The sequence below is a fragment of the Neolamprologus multifasciatus genome, chromosome 23 (genome assembly GCF_963576455.1).
Source record: "Neolamprologus multifasciatus chromosome 23, fNeoMul1.2, whole genome shotgun sequence".
NCBI lineage: Eukaryota > Metazoa > Chordata > Actinopteri > Cichliformes > Cichlidae > Neolamprologus > Neolamprologus multifasciatus.
Genome location: NC_140460.1, coordinates 23,593,692 through 23,610,677, shown reverse-complemented (window position 1 = coordinate 23,610,677; position 16,986 = coordinate 23,593,692). Strand labels below are relative to the sequence as shown.

The following is a 16,986-nucleotide window of genomic DNA, read 5'->3' as shown; positions in this document are numbered from 1 at the left end:
TATATTCTAAATTAATTTATTTTCTAATCCCTTTGAGTTGGAAGAAAACAAGAAAACACGTTTTTCTATCACTGTAGGCGGAACCCCTCAAAATTTCTACTTAAAGATTAGAAAGATTTTTTTTCTTCCATATTTAAAAAATGCTAGAATCTACCATGAAATGATTATCAACTTTAGTGTCTTTAGCCTATAAACCGGTAATATACAGTGCTACTGCACACGGACACAGCTCTCTGAGAAACAAGCCAAAAAACTTTCTGTGTTGTGTACGTTTTCCCGGAGTCTTCCAAGTGCTGCAGCGATGCTACCTCACCTCTCCATCTCTGCACACACACACACACAGACACACAGACTCACCGCTGCTGCTGCTGCTGCTGCTGCTGCTGCAAAGATCCACCGACAGGAGATCCTGACTAAACAGCTGGACTCTTTAAGCAGCTGCTTTTTCTCAGCTGGACTCTGAGCGGAGACGTCTGTTTGTTTGTAGAGGATGAGGCGGTAATTTACTCCTGGATGTTTCTCCGGTCTGTTTAAGACACAGTGATCCCAGCAGGACAGAGTAAGCTGTCAGGTAAGTTGCCAACTCCAAATTTATTTTAAAATAGTTAAGCCAAATGAGATCAAAATAGGAAAAAAAAATGTTTGTTTTTTTCTGCCTGTATTGATCAGTATAAGATTACTTTATCATGAATAGAAATAATAATGTATGCAAAAGTGTTTCTATGGTATTCCTATTTATTGTTGGGCATTTATTGTTGTAATTGTTAATTAATATATCAGTTAATCAGATACTTTTTACATTAACAAATTAATGAAGTTTTACATTTAGAATCTACTTTATCGTGTAAAATATCAAATAAAGAACAAAAATAGAAGGTAGATGCTTTAAAGGAAATTTAAACTCAATTAGCTGAAACTTATGAGAGTTTATCTCCGAATTATGCTCCCATTTAATAACATCTACACCTGTAATATCCTTTTTTATTTCCTGCATCCTTATCTCTGCTACACCCACGTTAATATCCCTGTAATTTCCAAAAGGGCACCACAGTTTCTGAAACATTAGCTTATCGTATGAACATCATTCAGAAGCCATTACACAGCAGCTTGTTTGAGACTCACAGTCTTGATCAAAAAGCTGCTTATCACTCAGTCTGCACCTTGTCGTCGGCCGCCCTGAATACAGTGGTTTTAATTTGCATCCTGACCTTCGATGCTCACATACATCACTGCTAACCTTATAGACTACAGGCAGCTTCTTATTTAATCACAAATCACTGTTTTTCAAAGTTCATCTGATGCATATTGATGAGCCCACACCCTGTTTAATGACTTGTCATTTTCTCGCTGGGACAGATTTTGAGTTGAGAGATCCATGCTATAGAAAACCTTGTATTATTATGATAATCTTGAACTTTACCGACTTCCCCCTCCAAGGAGGAAGGAGTCGGAGAAGAGGGGGAGGATTTTATTTATTTATTTACTTTTCCTGGAAAGAGGCTGTGTTTCACTGTCATCTTTTTTCTCGCAGGTTTCTTGCAGCCGGGCGGAGAAGAGGTGTCCCTCCCACCCTGGACTACATTTCCCACCATGTACTGTCTCTGGGTTACATCATCCATACCTCACTGTGAAATCTCATTTAGCAAGAATGCAAACTTTCAAACGTTTGCCTTCTTTTGAGATGGATCAGTTGACTGTTGGAATAAACGATGTTCAAGCGAATGTTGAGAATGAAACTGAAGCCACATCATTTGCTTGAATGTATTTCATGCCTCTAAAGCAACACACCCTCACACCAGCAGCACTGATTTCAGTCCTAACGCTGGCTAATGGGGGCCTCTCAAAGGTGCAGGTCATCCATAAACCCTTCTTCTTTTAGTTCTCTTTTCTTTGTGGGAACACTTCTCTTCTCTTTGATAATGACCGCCTATTCCTGCCCTAAGCTCTGCCACTGCACAGAGAGGAACGGCATGGTGGTGCAGTGCACTTCGCGCAACCTGGAAAGCATCCCGCCGAACTTACCCAAGGACACTGTGGTTCTCCTGCTCTCGTCGAACCAGATCCGACACGTCCCGAAAGGAGCCTTCGCTGACCTTCACCGCCTCAGGGAGCTGGATCTATCTTACAATGTCTTGGAGAGCGTGGAGGTCGGTGCCTTTCAGGGGGTTTCCGAAGTCCTGCGGACCTTGGATCTTTCAAACAACCATCTGAGCGGCCTCCCCAGGGACACCTTCACCAAGCTGCACGCCCGAATCCGCCTCTCCCAGAACCCCTGGCACTGCGAGTGCTCGCTGCAGGAGACACTGAGGGAGCTGAGGCTCGACCCCGAGACGGTGAATGAGGTCAGCTGTTTCACGTCAGAGCAGGAGGAGTACGTGGGACAGCCGGTGATCCAGGTCCTGGACTCGGGGATCAACTTTTGCAACTTCCACCACAAGACGACTGACGTAGCCATGTTTGTGGCCATGTTCTGCTGGTTCTCCATGGTGACAGCTTACATCATTTACTACATCAAACACAATCAGGAGGACGCCAGAAGGCACATGGAGTACCTCAAATCACTGCCCAGCACTTCTCACATGAGCAAGGACTACGACACAGTGAGCAGCGTGTTTTAGGATGAATATGGATCAAAGTGCAGCGATGAATACAAATGACAGAGAGGCGATGAATATGTTTACAGCGAGCAATACTGAGAAGTGACAGGCGTGAAGGCACAAAGATTTAAGGAGGAGGTTTTAAAATGTTGCTGTCATCATCAAGTGCAGGCTTTAAACAAAAAGAAAGACACAGCTCAGACTCAGATATTTTACTTCTTTAATAACAAAAGATGTCAGATCATTATTTCTCACTCCAACCATGTGCTTAACACACCTCAAAAGTTTGCATATCACACCAAGTGTGAAACAGAAATGAGCTCCTCGACAAATGGCCGATTCCTATGGCTTCACAGAAAAATATCCAAGTTTGATTTTCTTTAATGCATTTTTTAAAAAAAAGAAGAAGCAGGGGGACCTTTAGGGGCAACAGCGCAGAAATTAGCTGTAGTAGCTGTTAATCTCTGTTAAAACTGATATATGTTTCCCTCTTAATGTTAAGATGATGTATGCTTAATGATACAATGCATAAAGGATATAGGTGTTGTAGAGGGGATTTGATGGCTGTAGGAACCCCTGTGACACCCCTGCACTGTCAATTTAAGGTGGCTTGGCAGCCCAGAATTACATTTCACACTTGAGCCCTCGTTTTGCTTCAAATGGTAATAAGTTTGTTACTTTTGGAAGAAGAAATATGATAAATTCCTGCCACAAAAACAAAGTTCAGTTTGAGAACTGAACTGATCGTCTCTTTCTCTATTTTTGCTTAACTAAACTGCACACATAAAATGTTTCATCAAATTTCAGATTCTGGAAAGTCTAGTCGGCCACAACCAATTTGGCTCAAGGATTCTTCCGGCTAAAAGGGAGATTTTCCTCCCCGCTATCGCCAAGTGCTTGCTCACATGGGTCATTGGATTGTTGTGGCTTTCTCTGTATTATTATAGGTTCTTAACCTTACAATATAAAGCGCCTTGAGGTGAGCGTTGTCATAATTTGGTGCTATATAATAGGGATATTGGCTTTGTATGACATCTTTCAGAGTAACAAGTAGAAAAAACAGTCCAAAATTGAGTATTTAGAGCAGTCTGAAGTCTGAGCATTTTGTACATAAGGATTCCTTGATTGTATTCTGAGTGATTTACTTGAAATTTTAACCATGTTTATTATGAGCATTTACAAGTGTAACAGTGTATATTGCAGGATATAAGTGAAAGAATAACAGGTCCCCTTTAAACAAACTCGACATCGACAGGATTTAATCTGTTGTCAACATGTAGGCTCATTGAATCTGCACTTCCCCTGCACGGTGGGGGCATGGTTGTTGTTTTTTAATTTCCTCAGTCTCTTCCTGCTGCGCCTGACATCTGAAAGCAGCTTAACCAAAGTGGACCCCACCCACAGGTTTTTACACCTAAAGCTTCCAACTACTTGACTGTGGAATTCACACCAATTAGGATCGGCTTGACTTGTAGCACTTGCAGAAAAAGAAGTGGTGACAAATAAGGCAAGAACCTGATTACATGTGTTTTTGTTTGTTTTCATCTATTAATTTGGATTGCATCACACAAATTTCATGCCTGTTGACACACACACTGGTTTTTACTGGAATAATTATTTTATTTAGACTTAACATAAAACCAATTTTTTTTCAATATATGACCTTTTTTTGTGTACAAGTTGATGCTCATTAAAAATAGTTGGACAGAAATCAACCAGAAAATATGGACATAGCTAGCTCTGATTTCACCCGTTATGTGTGTTGTTCTATTCATTTATTTATTTATTTTAAGTAACGAGTAATAATCAAAGGGTAGATCGTAACTGAGAGACATTGTGCACTGACAGGGTAGCAATTTGTCGGTAGTCACACCTGAAAGTATTCCCTACTCAGTTTCAAGGGAGTTGTTGAAAGCTCTCCGCCAATCTGCTCAAACAATCTGCAGGCATAACACATTCCTCACAGTGAGATCCTGTTATCTGTTCGTACAGATTTTACGATGAAAAATACCCCTGGCTCCAAATATGGAAGTCATATATCTTCAGCTGCATAGATCTAGATGAAGCTGAATATTAATGTCTTAAAACCCAGAAATAGTTTCATCCTACTAACGGCTCAAGTTCATAAATCTAATGAGCCATTGTGGAGGGTGCTTCAGTATCCACAGTGTAGTGATCCATTTATCCGCTATATAGTCGTTTACGCGATTCATGTGGTTTCTATCAAACTGTGCAAAAGTCTTGAGCCACCCTCTTAATATATCTTCAAATTTTTGAAGGAAAATGGAAAATGGGTGTAACAGTTTATTGGCCAGCAAAAACAATTATCAACAAGTATCAACTATCCTAATGAGCCTGAAAGTCAAAATTTGGTGTGACCACTTTTATTCTTTAGCACAGTCTGATCTGTCTTAGGCAGCTTTCTTATAGAGATCCGGCTCTTTCGGCTCGGCTCACTAAAAAGAGCCGGCTCCGAACCGGCTCTTCAGGTTGTTTTGTTGCTTTAATTATTTGATCATTAACAATAATATAAAATTATGCAGAAAAGGAATTACTAATGTAAAAAAAGTGGTTTTATTTATATATGTTTATATATGGCCCCTAGAGACAAAGCACATACAAACTCTAAAGCATATACAAACTCCAAAAAGCACTTACAAACTCCAAAACACATTTCTAGCATGAACTGAACTTCCAAAACAGAGCTACCCAGATCACTTAAATTACACAATTGAAAGCATGTGTGTATTGTTTGTGTATTTATAGACAAGCACTCATATTTATTCAAATAATTAAAAAAAAAATTCATTTACCTGTTACTACCACACACCAAATCCGGTTGTTGATACTTCCTGGCTTGTGTAGCCACTAGGTAACAAAAGCTCAACACTGCGCCCAGCATCCTGGAGCACTTCTGTTGTCTTTTGTACGTGATTCTGAGTTTGTACGTGCTTCTGAGTTTTTACGTGTTTTGGAGTTTGTACATGCTTCGGGGTTTGTAAGTGCATCTGAGTTTTTACGCGTTTTGGAGTTTTTACGTGTTTTGGAGTTTGTACGTGCTTTGTCTCTAAGGTCCACCATAAATATACTTTATTTATTCACTCCACATAAAATGTAATAAATAAATCATATAATACAAAGAACAACTATTTACATTTCAAACCTTTAACTATTTAAATTTTCAGCTTTTTCCTTTTAAACAAATTTAACGTGAAACAACACAAAACACTGCAAACCACAACACAATTAAATATAAATTAAAATATTAAAACAAAAAGAAGATGCACATTCTCTGTCATATGGGTGTCACGTCAAGGAATGTTATTTTACTGTCACTATGTTATTATTCACATTCACGGTCATTATTTCATCATTACTTCATTAGTCTGTATCACTTATCATCAGGTTATCACCAATATTATCATGTATCATTTATCATTTAGTAAATCTGCCGGAGCACGCAGAATAAAACACATTCTAGATACAATGCTCTATCATGCATAGCACCAGCATAGTGGTGGGTCCACAGTAAGTCAGATGAGGACGCTGAACTTTCGTTGGCCTGGACCTACAATCTTACACAACGGCACACTCGTGTTACACAATTGTTATGTTCCCAAACACCGATGATGGGAAACATCTGGTTTCAAGTCTGGGAAAGGGTTGTTGTTCTGAGAAGGTGACTTTCAGGAATTGTTCTGACGTCATAATGGCTATAAAGCTTTCTGTAACAGACGAAGATCGAAGACCGGCTTCCCGCACTGTATAATAAGTGTGTGTTTAATAAATCACTTTTTTGGACACCCCCTAGGACTCTGTCTGCGCTTATTTTTCCTTCCAAATCAAAAGAACCTTACATGGGCCTGCATGATTTCTGAATCCTTTATCATCTGCAACTGAAAATAGTGGATGATTACTATACCTTTCTAATGTGACGTTGTTGTCCCTCGCTCTCTTTCTCTCTGGCTCTGATCCTGTGCTACTGCGAGTGTAACTAACGCCCCTCCCCCCTCTGCCGGTACAGGCCGCGCGCGAGTTTAGCGGAAAAAAGGGCGAGAGAGAGGGTGAGAGAAAGAAAAAAAAACCTCACGGCTCCCAATAAGGAGCCGGCTCGCGTCGTTCACTTCAAAGAGTCGGCTCTAAGAGCCATTTCGTTCGCGAACGACCCATCACTATAAAACACTGAACGGGGTCCTATCATGTCATTGCTGTTGGTTGTGGTTGGTGATGTGTGCGGTTGGCAGTGGGAGAGCTGTGGCTGTTCGTGTGTTTATAAGCAACTGTGTTAATAAAGAGATGCTTAAAAGCATAAATATGTCATCGGGTCTGCCGTGGTTCATTACAGTAGTCTTCAGGAATAGTTCTCCAGGCTTCTTGAAGGACATTTAAAGCTCTTCTTTGGATGTTTCTGCCTTTTGTTCTGTTCTCTGTCAACATGATCCCACACTGCTTCAATAATGTTGAGGTCCGGGCTCTGGGGAGGCCAATCCATGACTGATAGTGTTCCACTGTGTGATTTTCTATCCAGTTATGACTTTACTGACCTTCTCTGTACATACCGACGATGATTTAGATTCATCCCTCCATCAGCCCCGTTATCACTGATTTTCACTCTAGTTCTTGTGTAATTTTCATATCTCAGGCTTTTCTCCCTGTTTCCTTTCCTTAAGAAGAGTTTCTTGCCCGCCACCTTTCCACTGAAACATTTTTCAGTGTTAAGGTGAAATCTTTTTTGATGCTTAAATGATTCATACATCAGTGTTAATTGGCTTAACAAACATTACATTCCTTTGAAAATGATCAGGCACAAGGACTGGACTGAAAGTGAGTGAAAAAACAGCCAATGTCCAAAGAAACACTTTCAAAGACCTTCAGAAATCCTGGAGAACTATTGCTCAAGAAGAAAATCTGGCTGCTTGGAAGCTAAATAGAAAGAAACGAGGGCGGCTCAAGACTTTTGTACCATATCCAGCCCTTAGAAAAGTGCATTTAACTTTCTTTTTTTTTTTTTGCTTAATATCTATCGCTGACCTTGTAGTCTCTAAACCTCGACCTATCCCTTCTGTCACACAGTCAGGACTTTAATTACGATCCACATTACTTTGTCTTACAAGTCCCGAGGGCTGCAGTGTACATCATATTGAAGCGAATATTATTAATTATCTGGATACAGCTGAGGTCAGTGTGTCTCGCTAACTTTAAGAATGGCACTTCATTAGAGCTGTGTAAACGCTCTAGCCAAATGGAGAGAAATGCTCAGTACCGCAGCAGAAAACAGCTTTTGTTGACATCTGAGAGGCGCACTGTGTCGATTAATAGCTTTCTTTGTTTGTTAAATTCTAAAAATATCACCTCAGACAGGAGAAAGTCAATAAAATTATCTGTTTGTCTTCTCTCTGCTGTTTCTTCTTTGCCGACACTCGTGAATTTTTAGACCTTTTTTCCCTTTGCTTTGCTGTTTAAGTCTGTTATCAGTAGAATCTAAACAAGCCTCCAGTGAACTGAAATATGTAGATTTTTCTCCACAAAATAAGAAAATAAGACTAAATAAAAAGTCCCCTTATAATGAAGTCTTCATCAGTTGACTGTCACACTTCCATTTCTTTGACACTATGTCTTACAAAGTAATTTTAGCTGTTTTTAAGCAGATTTTGGAAGCAAAAAATTAGGGATCACAGAGTGCCTTTTGTGCCGTTGCGGAAGTTCGTATAAAATTTAAGGAGGCAAACTTAAATTTTAAGTTTAAACTGCCCCTGCAAAGTGATTTTTACTCTTTTTTTTACAAGGATTTTTAAGTGTGTGGGGATTTTTGAGGGGAAATGGAAAATGACAGCTTTGAATCTATTTTCCTTCTGGTTCATTTAGACAGTTCACATCAAAACAACCAAAAATCAAAGACACTCATACTTTCAAATGTTAACAACCTGAAAATCAAAGTGCAATACTCTTTTGTTATTCTCACAAGCATCAAACACTCCCTGCAGACACAGTCCTGTGAAAATTGAGTTTTTATGCAACTTTATAAGTGGAGGAATTTTGTCTCATTCTTCAGTTCACTGAGGTGTGTGGGCTTTCATTTATGTACATCTCTTTGCAGCCCATTGCAGCACTCTGATTCGTTGCTTTTCACTCATTTGCTGCTGTGCTTGGGGTCAGTTTCAGACAAGCTTTAGCTGTGAAACAGATATCCTCACATTTGACTATGGACAACTTTGGTATACAGAGGAGTTCATGGTCAAATCTATCACTGCCAGGTGTCCAGGTCCTCTGTCTCCAAAACAAGCTCAAAGACCCCTCCACCAGAGTGCTGACAGCTGATATGAGGTGTTTGGTTTTGTGCATTATACCAAACATATCCACTTTGGTCTCATCTGTCCATAAGACAATGTTCCAGTCTTGTGGTTTCTTCAAATGCACTTTTTAGAGAGAAGAGGCTTTCCCTGGCCTTTAGAGTCTTAGATGGAGCTCTTGGTTTTATGTAGTTACATTTTTAATGATAAAACCTGCCTACATGAAACACAGTGAATATTTATACATATACTTACTAACCTTCAGAGTAAAATGGGAAGTAACCAAAGACAAATAACTTATACAGAATGTGAAAACTTGACAAGGAAAACATGAGAAGAAATGATGCAGACGAAACTCAAAGCACTGCAAAAATCACGGGCAATGCAAACAGAAACCGTGTTTTTGTGAGACAAGGTGAAACATCTCACTGATGCTGAGAGATGAAATGGAGTTTGAATGTACCTGCTGTACTTACAAACCTAACACACACATGCTGTGGTGAATGGTCAGGTGGAAGGAGTGGACTGAAAATTTGTGAAAAAGCAGTCAATGTCCAAAAAAACACCTTCGTAAGACTTTCAGAAAGCCTGAAGAACTATTGCTCAAGAGCACTTCAAAAGATTACAAGAAAATCTGGCTCCTTGGAAGCAAAATATGAAGAACTGAGGGCCAGCTCAAGACTTTTGCACAGCACTGTACGTCATGTTAACTAATAATCGTGTGTGTGTGTGTTTTTATATATATATATATATATATATATATATATATATATATATATATATATATATATATATATATATATATATGATACAATGAAATATGTTGGAAGATGGAAGATTAAAAAGAATTTAATTCTTCCTTGGAGAGCACTTTAGGTTGTGCTACCAGCCGGACTCATTGAAAGTAATAACACCAGCAGCAAAGTTGTTCTTAGTTGACATATTCAGCAAGTTCTTCTGAAACTCAAAGCAGCTCCCTGGTGATTTTACTGTATCACAAAACTTTAACTGGACACAGGTGCAACGATGCTTCACACCAAAAGCACAACATCATATTGTTCATTCACGACAAGTAAAATAAACATTGAGTATCGTTCAAACACGTTTTGATAGGCAGCCCAAGGGCACCTCAGTACATACCCCTGCAGATAAACCTTGAACAGTGATCCGTGAAAGTGTGGCGTCACGCATCAGCTCTGACCGATAAAGGTGAATGCTGCAAACGAGTATCTGTTTGTGTGTGCGTCTGTGTGTAAATGAGCACTTCAAAAAGTCAGTGTGAGCGAGAGGCATTTAGATTTTGATGGATTGACAGTCGAACTTGATCAAGGAAACATTTTTTCAAACTACTGTAAAGGACAACAGAGAAACTCTCACTTTCATCTGTGTGAAAAACATGTTTAAATAAAGGGAGAGTTGCACAGTATCTCCTTAATGGCGGTGTGAAAGAGGGACAGACACTCAGAAACCACTGTGATAGTAGCACAGGCTCCCATAACACAACTGCAGCCAGATGGCAACAGAACAACCCGAGGGCTGATGAAGTGAGGAAACTGAATTATCCTGGTAATTTTGTGACATCCAAAGTACCTCCATGGATAAGTTTAACCCATACCATCTTGGGTTTTTTTCAACAAGACTTGCCTTATATGGATAATTGACCAGCTAATTTTGGCGAGCTCATAAACTGTATAAATGTAATGCACAGGTATAAATTAGTGATAAAATTAATAACCACATAATCTAACTCATGTCCAGTTTTGACTTGAAGTAGTGGATATGGTCGAGCAGACTCTTCTGATTCTGTCTTCCTCCCCTCACGCCCAACCAGTTGCAGGAGATGGGCGCCCCTCCCTGAGCCTGGTTCTGCTGGAGGTTTATTCCTTTAAAAAAGGGAGTTTTTCCTCCCCACTGTCGCCAAGTGCTTGCCGAAAGGGGGTCTTTACCATACAATATAAAGCGCCTTGAGGTGAGTGGTGTTGTGATTTAGCGCTACATAAATAAAATTGAATTGAAATTGATTTGAATGGCTCGAGCTGCCTGTGCATGTGCCAACCATGGCCACAGCCATAACTCCACAGTCATATCTCAATTTTCATCAAGTTTTAAAGCTGTTCATTTCTGCTGTAAAGTTGGACAGTAGCCTCAAATGACCAGTAGAGGAACTGAAGTTTGTGTTGCTTTCATTTTTAAGATCCTTTAAAGTGAAATTAAAGCCAGACAGGTTGAATGTGAGAAAAATAAAGAAGGCTGACTTTTTAAATAAAAGGAATAGCCAATCGAACAAGTGAAACCAAAATCCAAAAATGGCAATACAAAAACCGGGACCAAGACTGCATGTTTTAATGGGACAAGGTGAAGCATGTGACTAATGCTGAGAGATGATATGCCACTAAAAAAGGTTGTAGTGGGAGGTCCACAACTGGGTCATCATACACTGACTGGGAAGACACAGGAGATGAACAAACACAAAGACTCGAACACAGGCTGAGATAACAGTAAGGGAGAGAGGACTAAGATCACTGAGAACTAAAGAAACTAAAAAATGATCAACATAATCAAAGTCTGAAACACAAATACTGAGACACAGACCCAGTACTGTGACAGAAGTGCTCCAACTATGATATGCAACTTCACCAATGAGCATCAAGTAGACATGGACTCTCAGAAACTGAACTTTGTTCCTCACAAAATTTGTCTCCCTGCTGACAGAAAGTAATTTAATGCTATTTCATTGTTTTTGACAGTATGTCTTTGTATAGTGAGCTAATTCCTTCAGGAATTTCTTCAAGCTGTTTAGGATTGTTATTAGATTGACTGATCAGATTTCTTATACTGTCATTCAGTATATAAATTAGACAAGAAAAGACTGTAGTGTTTTACACAGAGCACAAAGATTGTATTATACTGTATAAGTAAATAAAATAAATAAAAACGATATATACAAATATCTGTATGTGTATTTTGAATGTAACAGTCTGGAGGCAATTATATAAAAGTCAGCGGCAAGCTTATAAGGTAAGAAGTGAAAGTGAAAGGAATGCTATGATGTGAGGTTTGGAGATGGTGGCGCTGACAAAAAAAAAAACAGGAGCTGGATTTGATTTTTTGAGTGGACAAGATTAGAAATAAGTACATGAGCACCGAGCAGGTTGGAGACAAAGTTAGAGAGGCAAGGCTGAGATGATTTGGAGATTCACAGAGGAGGGAGAGTGGATATATTGGATGCTGAGCTACCAGGCAGGAGGAAAAGAGGAAGATGTAGTGAAGGAGGAAATGCAGATGGTCGGTTTGACAGAGGAGGATGTTGAAGATAGAGGTGCAAGCAGATGATCAACTGTGGTGAACCCTAAAAGGAGCAGCTGGAAGAAGAAGAAGAAGAAGGCAGGCTTAATTACTAGAAGGTGGATCTTATACGTTGCCTTCTGGTTGCCAAAATTGCATTAAGTACCTTTAAACAGCCACAGGAAACATCATTTAATTGTCTTGTCATTGAAGACATTTACCAGGGTTCATGTAGTGCTTCCCACAAGAGTGCTCTGCTCCCACACGTTATTCAATTGCATCCTTAAAAAAATGTTTCCTTTAATTAGTGTAGCTGCTCAACATCTACACTTGATGCACATTTAATGTATACACTTTGGCTTTTTCCTTTTAAACATTTGAAATTCTTGTCACACATATATAAAAACACACACATGCAGAGATATTACTCGGCCTCCCAGCAGCATTTATTTTTGTTCATGTTGTTTCTGAAGATGGACAAATGGTGTGGGCGAACTAGTAGACCTACAACAGCACATGCACAGAGACAAACAATGTGCCTCAGTGAATACAAACTCCTGTTGTCAGGCTATTCATGGAGTGCATAATGTGTCATGGTGATGTCTGTTCTTCCATAGAGCACAAGAAGCGCATGCTAATGAGAGGAGCGTTAAAGCAAATATTAATGACATGTTTGTTTTCCCATCCATTCAGACTGCATTTTCTGGGCACATTTCAGTGTTTTTAATTAGTTAAGAAGCAATTAAGGAGCAGAAAGGAGACCAAAAATAAATAAATAAATAAACATTCACATTGCAACAGAAAGTTGTGAAAAAAGAAGATTTAGTGTTTCGATGTTTGGATTTGGAGTGGAGGGGGAATGGGAGGAAAAATCATTTATTTTCATTGTGTTGCACAAACATGCTCGGTTTGGGGTGAAGGCTGAAAGCTATGAAACAGTGGAAATGTGCTTTGTGAGGTGACAGAGCGATGAGGCAGAGTAAGATAAAGAAAAAACTCTGAATTTGAACTTCTGAAGTTTTTAAATCTGTGACTGGGTGTCTGATGCTCATACATTACCAGTGACCTAATAGTTAAGGCTCTGCCCTCCTAAACCCATCCATAGGGGAGGCCGTTACTCTCCTGGCATCTTTAATGACACATAAAAAAAAGATAAATGGTTAAAAATTTGTAGCGTGTGCAAAAACTTTCTTCAGGCAAGTACAGGTGTCAAGTTACTTCCCAAAAGTAGTCCCAGCAGAGCATCATTTGAACACCACGGCCTGAGTATTGTTGCTGACCATGTCCATCCCTTTATGACCACAGTGTACCATCTTCTGATGGCTGCTTCCAGCAGGATAAGACACCATTTCACAAAACTTAGATCATCTCATATTGGTTTCTTGAACATGACAATGAGTTATCTGTACTCAGATGGCCTCCACAGTCACAAGATCTCAGTCTAATGGAGCACCTTTGAGATGTGGTGAAACTGGAAATTCTTATTGTGGATGTGCAGCTGACAAATCTGCACCAACTGTGTGATGCTGTCATGTCAACATGGACCAAAGTCTCTGAGGAACATTTCCAACATGTTGATGAATCTGTGCCGTGAAGAATTAAATCAGCTCTAAAGGCAAAAAGAAGTCCAAACTGGTACTAACAAGTAGTGGTGTGCGGTACTCCAAATTTTGATATTGATCCAATACCAAAAACGTGCAAGTACAAGTGCTGATATCAATATTTATACCGATATTTTTATTTATTTATTTATTTATTTTTATTTTTATTTATTTTTTTATTTTTGCCTGTCCCATTTGGTTCTTTAGCCGTCAGAATTGCTGTCTGAAGACCAACAACCATTTGATCATTACCGATACTTTTAAATTATTAAAAAAATAAGGCAGCTTATGTAGGAAGGAGCAGTGTGTAATCATTTATGAAATCAATGATCATTTATTTGCAAATTCTGATTTTAACAACCACAAAATCACTGTGATTTTTAATTTCCACAATAATTAGCTAACACAACAAAACACGCCTTTCAGCTTTTCATGTATTTTGAAACTGGATTTTGAGACCTGGAATGTAAATGTGCCTTTTCATAGAGCACTTTGGGTCAGTTTCTGTTTTTTACACACTGAACGTAGAGAATAGGAACAAACTATTACAACAGTATCAATCCGACACCAGTACCAGCATTGGTATCAAAACTATCATTATCTGGATCAATATACCTATACTAACAAGGTGCACCTAATAAACTAGTAGGTGAATAGATATACTTTGAAAATAAATACAAAAGTGTGGTAAATAAACATAAGCAGGTAATTAAATAAAGGAAAGCACGTTCAATTCAATTAAATGTTCTATTTAACATATTTCTAAATTGACTAAATCAGTAAAAAAAAAATCTCCAACATTTTAATTTTATTACAATATAATAACATAAAAGATCACAAAATCTTAGAATGATTGAATGCTGCAGATACTCTTGTTGAAACACAGATGAAACACTTGTTTTCTTCTCCCTCAGTTTTCATTAAGATTCAAAACAGACAAAGCAGTCACCCTACTGCAGAGGAGAAGCCGGCTGTATCACCAGTGTTGGGACTAACGCGTTATTAAGTAACGTGTTACAGTAACTAGTTATTATGCCAAAACCAGGAACGCATTACTCGTTACTGGGATTTAGATAGGGTCGTTATTCGTTACTTCGTGTTTTGGCTATTGTGGAGCTTCCACAGATTCAATAACATTAGCAAGTGGTGGAGGCCAGCAGGTGGATGAGGGAAAGGGGAGGCAGGAGGAGAGACCCGAAGCGGCCGCTGGTCCGAGTGTCAGGTGAACTGAACTTCAGGTAAGAAGTTATGACCTGCAGTCTATCTGGGTCAGATACCAAGTTTAATTGGAGTTTATTTTCGTTATGCTGAATTTTTTGTACTGGGTACTAGCATGACGGAGTTTCTATACAGCTGGGTGGGTGCTATGATGTTACTGATGTTGAACTTTATTTTGTTCGTAAGGTTAGTTAGTAGAATTGCCAACCATCCCCTAAATAACGGAATCATCTCGTATTCAGAGAAAATATTACGCATTTCGTATTGAGCTGAAAAGGAACGCAGTTTGTCCCGGACTTCAGCTACAATGAAAAAGACACAAAGCTGGAGTTATTCTGTGTCTTTGCTGCACAGCTGCATCTTCTCCTCTCATTCGCTCCCCCTCCCTCTCTTGTTTCTACTTCAATCATTAAACTGATCAGTGATCAGCTGATCGGCTTTTCTCTCTTGTTTGTTTATCGTCCACTTTGCGCCAGAAAGAGGAAACCAGTGGCACAGCAGCACATTTAAGCTCGATCAGCTGTTGTTAGAATTTATTTAATATTAATTTCTAGTATCAGCTGATGTTTGCTGGAGCCACAGCTGTAAAAGCTGCTGGTCATGATGTCGGTTTGGATATGTGGTGAGAGGGAAGCATGAAGATGAAACCAGGAGATGTCCTTACTGAATCATCAGAGCTGAACGGGTGATGGAGAAACAGGTTTACCTTTTAGGTGACATGAATGAGTTGAAGGGAAGTTATGAACTGTTTCTGAGAGACAAAAAACACCAGGATCCTTTTTTTTTTACGTAGCTGACAGCTGGTAACTGTGCAGGGGCGGGTCTAGCAAAGTTTTGTCAGGGGGCCAGGTAGGGCATTAACAGGGAGAGGGGGCACAAAGAAATACTTTCTTATTCTCATTTAAAATGTAGCTGGCTGTTATTAAATAATTATCTGAGTCTCACAACAAACGATTGATAGATTGAAGCATATATACCATCAGAACAGTGTACATCACTGTCAAAACAGTGTTTGTTTTCATTCAAAGGCTTTATGATTTTTCCTATAATGGTGGGCCGGTCTCTAGTCAAAATGCCCGGGATGATTTTTTGTCCCAGTCCAGCCCTGTATGCAGCTCATCTGCAGCCTGGTGTTACCTACATCTTCCTATTCAGAAGGCAGAATTTCTGAGTTCTGAGTACAATCGAAACCACCACGACTGCAGTTTTCATGTTGGATGTAAAAAGCGCACATGACGCTGTGACGTAGGTTAGAATCATGGTCAACAACGGTCCAGGCGTGGGATTTCTCTCCTGGAAATATGCACATTATCTTTTCCTTTCTATTGGTAGGTGGCACAGTGCACTTGTGGCAAGTAAGCAAGCTAGAAGACTGGCAATCTTGCTGGGTATCCAGTTACGGAAGCAACACATTAACAAGAGAATTCTGAGTAAAACCAAAGTTACTTTCCCTAGTAACTAGTTACTTTGAAAGTAACAAGTAACTTGAAGTAACTGAGTTACTTTTGATAGAGGTAACTAGTAATGTAACTAAGTTACTAATTTAAAGTAACTTACACTGTGTATCACAGCCAAGCGTACCTTTGCAGAATAAAATGTTTCTCCCCTCGTGACCACTGGATCACTGGATCACCACTTAATCTTCTCCTTCTCCGCTGCTCCAGGGCCAGAGGATTGTCTTAGAAGGAAATTTGTCATTCAAAGGATTTTTGAGCTCCCAGAAGTGTGAGCTGTAAATGTTTAAATGATAGGGCTTACACCTGTTTCATAAATCTGTGAGTCAGGAAAACATTCAGCAACCTCCTGGAGCTCAGCCAGCAGAAGGTTAAGTCTTCTGTGGCCTTTAGCTGAGAGGAAATCAAGCAAAAGAAAAGACAAAATTTAAAAGAAATTGTTATTAAATGCCAGTCTAAGAGTGCCTTGTCCTAAAAAACAACTTTTGAGGTCCCTCAAAGTCAAAGGTGTGGACGGTAGGTTTTTAACACATGCATTTTC

General features: G+C 39.4%; 1 pseudogene across 1 annotated transcript; it reads left to right on the top strand.

The window, feature by feature from the left end:
- The first annotated feature begins 288 nt into the window (after window positions 1–288).
- On the top strand, window positions 289–2,895 carry LOC146491611 (leucine-rich repeat-containing protein 3 pseudogene; annotated as a pseudogene). Its single transcript, XR_014872309.1, has 2 exons — window positions 289–571; window positions 1,532–2,895. The product of XR_014872309.1 is annotated as a leucine-rich repeat-containing protein 3 pseudogene (transcript).
- The last annotated feature ends 14,091 nt before the right edge of the window (window positions 2,896–16,986 follow it).